Here is a 14,818-nt window from a genome sequence, read left to right as displayed (position 1 = left end):
GATGCCATCCAACCATCTCATCCTCTGTTGACCCCTTTTCTTCCTGCCTTCAGTCTTTCCCAGCATCAGGGTCTTTTCCAATGAGTCAGTTCTTCGCATCAGGTGGCCAAAGTACTGGAGCTTCAGCTTTAACATCAGTCCTTCTGATGAATATTCAGGACTGATCTCCTTTAGGATGGACCTGTTGGATCTCCTGGTGGTCCAAAGGACTCTCAGGAGTCTTCTCCAACACCACAGTTCAAAAGCATCAATTCTTTGGCACTCAGCTTTGTTTATGCCCCAACTCTCACATCCATGCATGACTACTGGAAAAACCATAGCTTTGACTGGGCGGACCTTTGTTGGCAAAGTAATGCCTCTGCTTTTAATATGCTGTCTAGGTTTGTCATGGCTCTTCTTCCAAGCAGCAAGCGTCTTTTAATTTCATGGCTGCAGTCACCGTCTGCAGTGATTTTTGAGCCCCCCATAATAAACTCTGTCACTGTTTCCATTGTTTCCCCAGCTATTTGCCATGAAGTGATGGGACCCGATGCCATTATCTTCATTTTTTGAATGTTGAGTTTGCATTATAGAGATTGAATTAAACACACAGACACACTCATAAGATTCACATATATGCAGTATGCAAGAAGATCATTCTGTCATTTTTGAGAAAGTAATGTAAATCAAATATTTTATTTGGTAAGCAGAGTGTTTGAAAAACTAAGAAATACAAAAAATATTACAACTTAATATAATGCAGAGGTGCTATTTAAAGATTAGGGAAAAGATAGTTTATTAAATGCCTGATTGTTGGACAAGTATTAAAAAGAGACAAATGCATTCAGGTGGATTAAAAGCCTCTGTGTAAACTAGGATGTCATAGCACCATTATAAGGGAACATTGGCAAATTTACTTCCTAACTTTTGGTGGGAGATGCTCTTTTAAGCATGGCTAAAGAAACATGTAAAATATCTTTTTGAAACTAAAATTTCAAAATTCAAATTGAAATATTATTCCTAGAATAATAAAAATTCAGTATTCTGAGTTGCAGTGTGATTCATATCAGCAAGCTGATAAAATTGTTGTACACCTGAGGAAAATGATTTCTAATATAAAATGGCTCTTAACCAATCAATTGTAAAATCTCAGGTGGGTAGAAAGAGAGTGAGAGGAAATGAAGAAAGGAGAATGAAAAGACAATTCTTATCATTCACCTTTGCTCATTATTTTGAAAATTCAATTTTATTTAATTATACATTTTCTATTTAATTGACAATCATTCAAAATTTCATTAACAAAGATTTTCTAGGATTGGAAAACAAGAATCTTATGTGCTTTTAGTTAGGCATATCGCTTGGTTTGACATGCTTCAAGATTAATTTAGCAAAATCTATAAAAGCATAACAATCTTCCTATTAATAAGTTTTATTTCTAAAAATTTATACTACCAGTAAATGTGCACTTGTTTATTCAGAGATATATGTGCAACAATCTTTTTTGCTCTAGAAAGCAAATATCCATCAATAATGGGCTGGTAAATAAATTAGGGAAAATTTGTATAATGGGGATCTTCCCAACATAAAGAATGAAGCATATACAGATGCATAATGTACCTTCATAAAGTACATTATGCATCTGTATATGTACAAATAAATGTACAAATGCATAATGATATACAAGATACACTAAAAAGTGAAAAAGTGCCAGACAGTGGGTAATTATTATTTTCTATATAATATTTACATTTGATACAGCTATTTAAATATTGATATGAATTTTTAAATATATGCATTATAAAATGTAATATTAATATATATTTAACAGAAGGGCTGGAGAAGAAAGATAATTTGGGTTTGAATCCTGCCTGCACTACTTTCTAATTGTGAGGCCTTGGGTAAATCATGTAACTTCTCCATGCCTTATTTTCTCCTTTGTAAAATGGGGTAATAATCGCACTTTTAGCAGAAGGTGTTTTTTGTGTGTTTGTGAATGCCAGGATAGGAGATATCTCAATTTTATTAATCTTCTCAAAGAAACACCTTTGATTTTCATCTATTCTCCCTGTCATTTTTCTGATTTCTTTTTCATTGATTTGTACTCCATCTTTATTAGTTCCTTTTTCCTGTGTATTTTGACTTTAATTCACTCTTTTAGTATCTTAAGCCAGAAGCTGAGGTTACTGATTTGAGATTTTTCTTCATTTTTAATATTGCCATTTAATGTTATTCTCTCTAAGTCCTGCTTTGGATGTATATGCAAATTTTGGTATGTGACTCTTTTTGTTTTCATCTTTCAAAATGCTTTCTAATTTTCTTTGTTTTTCCTCTTTCACCCACTCCTTGGAAATATGTTACTAAACTTAAAAATATTTTAGATTTTGCAGGTTAATAATTTTAAATTTTATTTTGTTTTGGTTAAAGCACATATTTTGTATGATTTAAATATCTTTAAGATTATTGAGACTTTTTATATGGCCCAGAATAGGGTCTATGTAGTATGTGTTCCATGTGTGCGTGTAAGCAATGTATATTTTGCTATTATTGGGTGGAATATTAGTTTTAATTAAGTGTGGGATATTTTGGATGTCATTTCTTAAAGTGCTCATTCACTGTTTTTTGGTAATGCAAATAACACGTACTAGATGGGTTAAACCTGTCCCATGGCTCACTGTGCTCTCTTCTCTGTGTGTCTGTGTACATGTTTGATCTTCCTTTTTTTTTCCTTCTCCGCTTCATTTTGGATAATGTCCATTATCATATCTTCTAAGTGACTAATTATTTTGTTTGTAGTGTCTGGCGTGTAGGTTGTATATTTTTCATGTCAGATATTTTAGTTCTCATCTCTAGAAATGTGCTTTGCATTATTTTTGTGTTTTCCATGTTCCTACTTAACATGTTCTCTTTCCACTAGTTTATGGGGTGCATATGTCGCACAGGTCTCTGACGCTTTCTTCTCTCTTCTGGGATTCCTATCATGCGTATGCTCTACTACGCAATGATGTCCTGCAATCTGGTACGTTCTCTTCACTTTTCGTACTCTTGTTTTTTTTTTTTAAATCCTTTTTCTTCTCCTTAATTTCTTGCTCTTAAGCCTCAATAATTTTCAAAGTCCTGTCTTCAAGTGTGCCGATTCTTTCTTCTGGCTAGTCAAAAGCTAAGTCCTTGCAGTGAATTTTTCAATTCAGTTATTTTAATTCTTCAGTTCTAGAATTTTTATTGAGTTCCTCTACATCATTTTTTTTATGTCAATTATTTACATGTCTGCTCTCTCTTTTAATTTACTGAACATCTTTATGACGGCTATTTTAAATTCTCTGTTAATTCATATTTCTTCATTTCTTTAGGATCATTTTCTTGTGATTTGTTTCTCTGAATGTCCCATATTTCCCTGCTTTTTGCGTGTCTAGATATCTTCTGTCAGAACTTGGGAATGTGAAAAACCAACTACTTCTCCCAGTCTTTGTGACAGTTCTGCACAGGGAGGAACCTCTTCAGTCAGCCTAGCTAGAGAGGCTAGCGATCTTTGAAGCCTTTTCCGGGAATGCGTTTTCTCTGGTCTTGTGTGTCTAATCTCCTTGTTGAAGAGGTTTGCCAAGTCCCAGTCAGGAGTGCCACACACTGTCTGCATGTCGTCCTGTAGATTCTGGAACACGCTGGGAGGCTTTTGCTCTCAGTGGCCCTCACCTGGCACCCTGATCCCGTCAGTGCTCAGGTTCAGACAGTCCGGCAGCACACTGAAAGACAGAGCGGTGGCCGCCTGCCTCCCTCTTCTCCCTCCCCCGAGGGAGAGGCCACAAGCTGTTCTGGACTTTGCTGCACCATGCGTGTTCTGGAGAACATGCCCCTCAGCTCTTATTTGTTCTCAGAGGTCCCCAGGCATCTGAAGTGTACTGAGTTCTATCTGTGCTCTCAGAGAAGCAAGCTGGAATCCAATGGCTCAGGAAGTTTCCCTGAAAGTTCAAAGCTTTGGACATACAATCCAACCTTCTCTCTGCCTCCCTGGACAGAAATCAGAGGCAGTCATTTTCCCCTGATCCTGTGGAGTTGTGCTGGGGGAGGGAAGGGTGGGGAGATGATGACAAGCATGTGCCATGGGTGTTTTTTAACCAGCTTTGATATGGCTGGTTTTGTACTTATCTGGGTGACGAAAGACTCTTATTTAGTTTCTGGACTTCTGATAAATAGACCCGGTCTATGGATTGCTGTGGAATCAGTGTCTCTGGGAGAGGAAGGAGGGTCTTGGGTTTGTTATTATACCATATTGCCCAAAACCAACTTATTTTTACTCTGTAATTATGGTATACCTCTACCAGAGACCACATGATAAATCAGTTGCTAAAAACATTTATTTTAGAAAATGTTTTATTTTAATGTAATTATGAAATAATATATAAGCAATGCCTACATTTATTATATACTTGTATACTGAATATTACAAAGCATACAATGTCTTACAAACATTGACTGTTATAGTCATCAGCCTTTTCCTATATCTTGCCAGATTTTTAATTCAGAAGCAAACAGCTTTTGCATATTTTCAACTGAAGTTGAATATTATAGAGTTAATGAACTCATTTCCACTGGCTTTTATAAAGTTAGCATATTCCATGTCAGAAACAGTTTCTAAAGTTATGAATTTTAGTGAAAAAGTGAAATGAAGTGAAAATCGCTCAGTTGGACTATATAGTCCATGGAATTCTCCAGGCCAGAACGTTCCCTTCTCCAGGGGATGTTCCCTTCTCCAGGGGATCTTCCCAAGACAGGGACTGAACCCAGGTCTCTGGCATTGCAGGCAAATTCTTCACCAGCGGAGCCACTGGGAAGCCTGAGAATACTGGAGTGGGTAGCCTATCCCTTCTCCAGCAGATTTTCTCAACCCAGGAATCAAACTGGGGTCTCCGGCAATTTGGATAGCAGGCAGAGTCTTTACCAGCTGAGCAATCAGGAAGCCCCTTGAATTTTAATTGAAGCATAATATAATATATTCAATGGATTATCACATTTTATTTAAGCATTTCCTTATTGATTTTCAAGTTGCATAACATATATTACACATACAATTTTGTCTACTTATATATTTAAATACCTGATTATTTCCTTAAGAAAAAAATCTTACGATTAGATCCATTTCATCAATGTGTCTAAAATGTTAAAGGATTTTGACACGTTATAAATTTGTTTCTTATAAAACCTCAAACAACTTTTTCATTTCATTTAGACCATTAGTATATTTAAAAACCCAGTGTGCAAGAGAATAACATATAGTTTATAATGGAGGATGTATCATGTATTAGAGGGGAAAAGCAAGTCATTTTTAAAATAAAAATGTTATTAGAAAAACAAATTTGCTAACTTATCATGTTCAGTTCAGTTCAGTCGCTCAGTCGTGTCTGACTCTTTGCGACCCCATGAATCGCAGCACACCAGGCCTCTCTGTCCATCACCAACTCCCGGAGTTCACTCAGAGTCGCGTCCATCGAGTCAGTGATGCCATCCAGCCATCTCATCCTTGGTCGTCCCCTTCTCCTCCTGCCCCCAATCCCTCCCAGTATCAAAGTCTTTTCCAATGAGTTATCATGTTAGAATGTATTAATCAGGCTCTACCAGTTCTAAAATTCAAACATGGCATAGGGTAAGAATTAGGTTTTGGGTATATTGAATACATTTGATCAAATAAAAAAGGAAACTTTGACAAAAGTGTTAGAAAATAATCTGCACACATGGGAGGAAGTTCAATAAGCTATTTAACCTGATAGTATGCTACAGAAGTTATTTAAGATGGAAATGGACTATAGCCTGCCAGCTCCTCTGTCCGTGGAATTCCCTAGGTAAGAATACTGGCGTAGGTAGCCATTCCCTATTCAGGGATCTTTCCAAATCAGAGATGGAACCCGGATCTCCTGCATTGTAGGTGGATTCTTTACCTTTTGAGACACCAGGGAAACCCGATTATTAACTTGAAACTAGAAATAGCAATAATGGGTATGGGTATGCAATTTATACTGAGTATTCAATTTATATTGAGTTGTTTAATATGTGAAAATAATGTGATTAACAGGAAAAAATAGGTTCAGAGAAATAAACAAAATGATATTGTAAAAGAAGATTAATAAAAAAGTTTATAAAATCTAATTTTTAAAAATTCCATTAAAAAATGAAAATAGGATTTATCATATTTTTTAAAGTTGTTTGAAAAATGTTAAAAATAACAACTTCACACTTTTTTCTCATCATAATAATGTATACAAAAATGAAGCTGGATCATCAGTAGTTGTAATGAAATGTACTTTTGCATAAATACCGTATAAAGTGATTGAACTAACTTGAGTATAAATGACCAATGTTCTGAAGAAATGTAATAAAATAAATTTTCTTTATTTGGTTTACCTACACTGGTCCAGACTACATTAAGATATACAAAGTGGAATATATCTTGAAATAAATTAATTATTGTGAAATTAATGAGGTAAATCATTATTTCAAGCATATTATAAATGCATCATACTACTCATGTTCTTTCTTGACCAGTCCATTTAGTACATGGTTATTCATTTCTAATATAATATTGCTTAAGTAATTTAACTGAAATCAATGTAATGATTATGTAGTGTCAGAATGAAGTTGCTAATCAGTGTATCCTTATTAAATGGACAATTACAATGATTATAATTTATGGTTGAAATATTTTAATATGATTGTCAGGTGAAAATGAAGAAACTGTTTAATATGAAAATAATTTTCTGCTATTAATTTAGTGATATTTATAAAGTACTCTTTCTTGCAGATTAATTTAGATTAACTCTTCAGTCCTCTAAAAAACTCTATGAAATAAGGTCATTTTGCCATTTCAATTGAAAACAGAATTTGATTCCAAATGTCAGGCTAAACACAGACACGTATGCATGTGCACACACACTCACACACACACACAGATATGCAACAAGATTCATCACAGTGCTAGGCAAAAGAAAGAATAATGGTATCCATGAATTGGAAATATTTTTGGAAGATGACAAATTACATTTTTTATGTTATTTGAAATGTTTTTTTAAAAATATCTGTTTGCTTAGCATATAGTCACTCATTGTTAATGTCACCTAAATTCTTTGATGATCGACCCCTGCTGCATAGAAAGAAATATTCTGGCACTTGACCCATATTTGCTTACTTATGACTACTTTTGTGGAATAAAAATTCTAAGTTTGGTAATCATGAAGCTTGATTTATTCTGACTGTGGAACTGTAAATGTAACTGACCTTCAGTTAAATATTAGTCCTTTCTTCAAAACTTTCTCTTTTATTACATTAATAGCAATGCTTCCATTTCTTAATGTAATAAAAGAGAAAGTTTTGAAGAAAGGACTAATATTTAACTGAAAATCAGTTACATTTCTTAAGTCAACAGTTCATAGTTCATATAAGAAACAATAACTATGTAAGATAATGGGAACCACGACTTAAATATATGTATATTTATGTTTATAATATATATCTAGTTATTTTATAATAGAATTGTGGCTATAATTAATGATGCTGGTTGGCTAATGTATCTAGAAATACACATTTTATTAAGGGTTCAATTTCCCTAAAATAGTATCCTCATATCTGAGGGACTCTTTTGAAACCTGGAAATAAATTTTTTCCTGGGGATTTAGAGATGCAAAACAACTTTATAATTTAAAAATCAATGTTTGGTACCTTATAGATTGCCGGGAGAAATATAGATAACCTCAGATATGCAGATGACACCACCCTTATGGCAGAAAGTGAAGAGGAACTAAAAAGCCTCTTGATGAAAGTGAAAGTGGAGAGTGAAAAAGTTGGCTTAAAGCTCAACATTCAGAAAACGAAGATCATGGCATCTGGTCCCATCACTTCATGGGAAATAGATGGGGAAACAGTGGAAACAGTGTCAGACTTTATTTTGGGGGGCTCCAAAATCACTGCAGACAGTGACTGCAGCCATGAATTTAAAAGACGCTTACTCTTTGGAAGGAAAGTTATGACCAACCTAGATAGCATATTGAAAAGCAGAGATATTACTTTGCCAACAAAGGTCCGCCTAGTCAAGGCTACGGTTTTTCCAGTGGTCATGTATGGATGCAAGAGTTGGACTGTGAAGAAAGCTGAGAGCCAAAGAATTGATGCTTTTGAACTGTGGTGTTGGAGAAGAAACTTGAGAGTCCCTTGGACTGCAAGGAGATCCAACCAGTCCATTCTGAAAGAGATCAGCCCTGGGATTTCTTTGGAAAGAATGATGCTAAAGCTGAAACTCCAGTACTTTGGCCACCTCATGCGAAGGGTTGACTCATTGGAAAAGACTGTGATGCTGGGAGGGATTGGTGGCAGGAGGAGAAGGGGACGACTGAGGATGAGATGGCTGGATGGCATCACGGACTCAATGGACATGAGTCTGAGTGAACTCTGGGAGTTGGTGATGGACAGGGAGGCTTGGCCGTGCTGCGACTCATGGGGTTGCAGAGTCAGACATGACTGAGCTACTGAACTGAAATGAACTGAACTGAACTGAGATGGTGTAGACATTACTCCCAATACCACGAGCTATGGTTAAGAATTTTCAGAGAGATTTTCTCTTTTCTTTTTCCAGTCAAATAGTGCCACAACTTGAAGAGGAAAATATCTTCAGTAACTCTCTCTGTAAGGTGGGATTTTTCCAGTTCACCCCATAAGAATGTTGCTCTTGGGGGTTTTATGGAGGAGGATGTGCATGTCTGATCTCTCAGACAGACTTTGCCACTGGCTCTAGGGCTTTCTTAATACTGTGACTGCACTCTCTTTTTATTTCTGGCTTTTGAGGTTGGTGTTTTTGTCTGTTTGTTTTTGCCTAATACCACCTCATATACTTAAAAACATTTCATCCAGAATTTTTAGTCATGCCGCTTGGTTTCATAAAACCTAAGGCACCATGCTATGAATTTCCTCTTGTGCTCAGTTGACTTTTTGAGAAAATTGAAATTCAGTATTGAGATGTTGCATTTGTCCATCAAATATTTATTGAATGGCTACTTTGCAAGTAGTTGCATGAATGAAAGACAAAAATAAAGATCCTTGTCTTGATGGTTCTTGCATCCTAGTGGTTAAAGGGCATAACACACAATAAGCACAAGAAATAAATGAGTGAATTAGCATGTTAGGTAATAATAAAACCATGAGGAAAAAGAGAATAGGGTAAGAGAGCTGAGAAAGAGAAGGCTAAACTGTAGGACGATCTATCATGGTAGACTTCATTGAGGGGGGAGATGTGAACAAAGACATGGTGAGTGTAGGTGAGTGTGTCTTCATCTCTGACTTGTAAAAGGCTCTCAGTTCAGTTGAGTTGCTCAGTAGTGTCCAACTCTTTGTGACCCCATGGACTGCAGCACACCAGGCCTCCCTGTCCATCACCAGCTCCAAGAGTTTGCCCAAACTCATGTTTATCAAGTCAGTGATGCCATCCAACCATCTCATCCTCTGTCGTCCCCTCTTCCTCCTGCCTTCAATCTTTCCCAGTATCAGGGTCTTTTCAAATGAGTCAGTTCTTAGCATCAGGTGGCCCAAGTATTGGAGTTTCAGCTTCAGCATCAGTAAAAAGCTCTAAGCACCAATATTTGTCCTACCTTGGAGCATGGAATGGGAGGAAAAGGGAGAAAAGACCAAGAATGTGGAGAAGAGAGGGTTCAGGGAATCTAACATCAAGTCTGGACCTTTTTCATCTATCTTAATTTTTAATGAGCAACCAATCATATGCTGTTACTTTCTGTGAAATGATTCTATAAATGTATTGTATTAGTAAATTCTTTTCTTGGAGAGGCTTCCCTAGTAGCTCAGATGGTAAAGAATCTGCCTGCAATGCAGGAGACCTGGGTTTGATCCCTGGGTTGGGGAAGATCCCCTGGAGGAGGTCGTGGCAACCCACTCCACTTTTCTTGCCTGGAGAATCCCCATGGACAGAGGAGCCTGGCAGGCCACAGTCCATGGAGTCACAGAGTAAAGCACAACTAAGCCACTAAGCACACAAATTCTTTTCTTGGAGTAGTTTCTGAGGCATGTTCAAAATTTAAATTTCTTCCACCCATATTTCTTTGGATTTTCTCTATCAATAATTAATATAACCTCCCCCCCCCCCCCAAATCTCATACTTGTGAGATTGGAGAAATGCTCACTTATTTTTATTTCTGTGTAATGTGACAAGTACTTAACTTGCATGAGAGAGTTTTACATATAGTGCTCATACTTTAGAATAATGACCTATTTTAACCTGCCATGAATTCAGAAGGTGTAGGATACTAGGAAATTAGTCAGCAATCAATTTTTCTGACACATATTTCTATTCAATATTTGCTTCCACTTAGCCCTAAATATTCTTAAATAAATATAAATGTAGATTTTCAAATAATAAAGAGGTAATGTTTAATATAGGTTAAAGTTTCATTAGTACAGACCCTTACAGAAATACTCAGCATTTGTAAATACAAAGTTGTTTCTAATCAAGATTTTTCTTAGCAACATTGCAACAGCAAAAAATATATATTTATCAGGAAAACTGCCGGGGTCCAGCCCTGGTGGATCCAGGGTGATTTGAAGGTGGGGGGCCGGCGTCGGCGTCTTTGGAAAAATACATATTTAACTACAGATATAGAGAGAGATTAGAAATGGATAGTGTAGTAGGAGATAGTGTAGTGGAGAAAAGGAGGCTAAATCCAGATGGGAATTCAGCCAGAGAAACGGGAGCAAGAAGGAAGCGACATGGGGGAATCAGTCTTTCCGGAAACTGATCCGATTTCTTTATTTTTGGGTTTGCTTATATACCTTTTGTTACGTATAGGGATGAATACAGAGTCACGCGGGGGTCAGCAGTCCTGACCTTTAAAAAAATCAGGTACTTCACATAAAAAGGTCTTAGGGATTTTATGATCCTTTCTTTCTGATAACCAAAAAACTTATTTTTTCCAAGGGTGTTTTTTCTTAAACCAGGCACCACCCTCCAAATAAAGTTGCATTCCTATAGGATGAGGGTGTAGTGAGTTACAATCAAGAAAGGAATTTATTTAACCCAAGGTTAACATGATTAATCTTAAAGGTTAATACTTATTTCTCCTATATGCTTAAAGGTTAATGCTTATTTCTCCTATATGCTAGTTATATTCATTATAAAGGCAGGGAACATGGAGATTTAGCAGCAAACATCAGCCCAACAAATAAAAATCCTTTCACCAATGCTCCCCTTAAGATCTATTTAGTCTTAAGATAGTGATAAAGTTACATTTTTACATAGCAAGGACACAGTGATTTATAACAAAGTACAGTGATCTATTACAAAAGAGAAAATCCATTAACTCAAAAAGTCTAGTATTGCTAACCTTAAAACTACTATATTTCCTTTTCTATATTCCAAATACATTGATTAATATATTCCCAGGTGCCTAAGGATATGGAGGCCTGGCGGCAATCATTGACTCAACAAGAAGAAAAAGCCCTATGCTAATTAAGACTCTCAAAATACTCAAAAGCTCTCTGTGCTGTTTATGGTTAACAGGTAGTACACAATCATGTGCGTAGTGGCAGCAGTATGGATAATCCTGTCACACAAGCTAGTCACACAGCAGAGAGGTTTGACCTGAGACATCCTTGTCCCACCCAGAGCAGGGAATTAGCAGCAATTATTGACACAACAAATGAAAAACGCTTCACCAATACAATTCCCAACCAACCCACTACACTAATAATTTCCAACTCCCCAAAAGAATTTGCCTTTAGCAAGTCCAAAACATCTCATGCCTCTCAGATTGGGAGGCTGTAAACAATCACATGTGGCCAGACGAACCTATACAGGTGGGCTAGATAACCTTCAGAGGAGTCTGTAAGCTGAAACACTCTTGTTACGCCCAGGAATTTTTATTGCCTTGGAGCTACACATTTACTCCTTCTCCGAGAGAAACGGTTATGGGGGGGAGAATCCCCCGTAAAGTCAGAGGTGTAGGTGAGAGCATAAAACAGACTCTGGTTTTGGGGCTAGATGCTCGGGAACAGGGGGTTTGCTGAGGCTTGATCACACCTTTGCGTATGCCAAGCCTCCTTCCTCATGACCTTTGCCATGGGCGGAGTTCCTCACGCTGGCCCCCGGCAGAAAACATATTCAAAAATATTCCCCCAAATTGAAAGTAAAGTTCAAAAGTAGCACTTGCTAGCATTTGTTTCTTTAATATTGTTATTTTCCTAGTAATCAAGTTTTATAAGAACTGGTATCCATTCAGCTAATGTGTGTCCTGCTAGAGGTGCATCAGTCTTACTGATACTCTGATACAAAACTGTGTTTTGGCCTGTTAGGCTAATGGACTCGAGCTTATCTTAATTAAGAAGGTGTCCTTTAACAATCCTTCTAATCACTAGTTCTCATTTAAACTGAGACCTTAACTGTTCCAGAGCTGATTCTAATAGCCAGCTGGGAATTATCTTTCTTATCATGACTTCTTCTAGCTGACCTGAAAATTGGAATAAAATTACTTTATTAGATTTTTTTTTTACTATTTCCTGGTATATAATAAACAACAGGAAGGAAAAGAATAATACCTGATGTTCACTTTCTATGAACCTTTCTGATTTTCTTCCCTTTCTTATTTACCTTTAAGATAAAATCAGGTTTCCTCTTTTCATAATGATCTAATAATTTCATGTTTTAGAATATGAGTGTGAGTTTTGATGACGCTCTTTAAAGCTTAAGTTTGAAATACAAATAAACGTTATTTCCTGAATATTACCTTCAAATAATAATGAATAATATTTCTCCTATGTAGTCCATGACTAAATCTTTCCACTTAAAACTGTATTATAATCCTTTGCATATTTCTATGTTGTTCATCATTTTCTGTGTATGGAAGAGGAAAAGGTATGGAGATGACAACATTTATTTTGACATCACTGGCATAAGTTCTTTGCAATGGGAAGCAGGATCAAAGGCTGAACGATTAAAATTAAGAAACACAAGAGAGAGGTGTTAAATCTTTACAGGCAGTAGGTGCAATTCTTTTCCTAGTCAAAAAGTATCTAAAATTTCTTATTTAAGTGTAATGAGACACATTTTTGTAATGTCATTAAATTCAGCCTGCTTACTTAGATGAAAAGTGTTTTGCTGTGTGGTCTTCATTAAGATAAACAGTTTCTATGATTAGTATAGAGACTATAGACAATTACTCAGGCAGCAACTGCTCCCTCTAAGGAGGGAGCTTACTTCATAGGTTTTACTGCAATGGTTCAGCTTTTCCGTTGTTGCCTTGCCTTTAATACAAAGATATCCCACTGCTGGGCATACACACCGAGGAAACCAGAATAGAAAGAGACATATGTACCCCAATGTTCATTGCAGCACTGTTTATAATAGCCAGGACATGGAAACAACCTAGATGTCCATCAGCAGATGAATGGATAAGAAAGCTGTGGTACATATACACAATGGAGTATTACTCAGCCATTAAAAAGAATACATTTGAATCAGTTCTAAATGAGGTGGATGAAACTGGAGCCGATTATACAGAGTGAAGTAAGCCAGAAAGAAAAACACCAACACAGTATACTAACACATATATATGGAATTTAGAAAGATGGCAATGATGACCCTGTATGCGAGACAGCAGAAGAGACACAGATGTGTAGAGCGGACTTTTGGACTCTGAGGGAGAGGGAGAGGGTGGGATGATTTGGGAGAATGGCATTGAAACATGTATACTATCATGTAAGAAACGAATCGCCAGTCTATGTTCGATGCAGAATACAAGATGCTTGGGGCTGGTGCACGGGGGTGATCCAGAGAGATGATATGGGGTGGGAGGTGGGAAGGGGGTTCATGTTTGGGACCTCATGTACACCCGTGGTGGATTCATGTCAATGTATGGCAAAACCAATACAGTATTGTAAAGTAAAATAAAGTAAAAATAAAAATAAAAAAAAGATAAATTGATCTCTATTCACTTTGATACTATACATGCTTCTTTATATTCTATATAAGGCTTGACTTTCAAGAAAAGATTTACGATAGTGCTGCTCGAAAAGTTAAGAATAGTGGGCTTTTTAAATATCTGCATAAATGTATCCTTCTCTTACCTATAACATTGCCAGAAGACTCTATGCTTTTCTTTATGTCCTATTGATTGATTACAAGAAGTAAAACAATGTCTGCTATCATATCACATTTTGGCAAAAGGCTACTTTTTACTTTTTTTAATTGTTGTGTCTATAAAAAGATTCGCATGTCTATACAATTTACACATAAGCCCATAGCTATAATATGCTCTGATGTTTGAAGATAACTTTATAATGTTATTATTTAATAAACAATGTATAAAACAGTAGAAGAGTTACATAAATCTTTATTCAAGCAAAATAAATGACATGACAAATAACCTTTTACTTCCTTTTTTATTATACACTTTGAGCTCTGAAGCTCTAAATGTTCAAGATTCACAGATTTTTCTGTTTTTTTTTTCTTTTTTTGAGACAGTTGTTAAATCACTGGCAGTTTGAAACAAGCCATGGCATGAATATCTGCACCATGAAAATCATCAAATGCTACAATTTTGGGCTTGCTCCAAACTCCTCTTCCTCTCCTCCACCACACAGTTTACTAGCACACCATACCAAATTCTTGTCAATGTTTATTTCTATTTTAGGTGCTGGTATAAATATCCGACATAAATTTTTCATATAACAAGCATTGCCTGTATACTGTCATTCATTAAGAAGTTTATTGTTAATAGTTGTTGAATTAAACATGCCAACTTTTATTGTCCTAGTAACTAAAATAATATCTTCTAGAAAATTATGTGAAATAGTGAATTATCTC

General features: G+C 36.2%; 1 protein-coding gene across 1 annotated transcript in view; it reads left to right on the top strand.

The window, feature by feature from the left end:
- The window catches only part of CNBD1 (cyclic nucleotide binding domain containing 1), a 490,840-nt gene that overhangs the window by 383,244 nt on the left and 92,778 nt on the right, over positions 1–14,818 (top strand). The window lies entirely within an intron of this gene.

This window comes from Budorcas taxicolor, chromosome 14 (genome assembly GCF_023091745.1).
Source record: "Budorcas taxicolor isolate Tak-1 chromosome 14, Takin1.1, whole genome shotgun sequence".
NCBI lineage: Eukaryota > Metazoa > Chordata > Mammalia > Artiodactyla > Bovidae > Budorcas > Budorcas taxicolor.
Note: the sequence above shows the minus strand (reverse complement) of the source record. Positions and strands in the feature narration are given on the sequence as shown.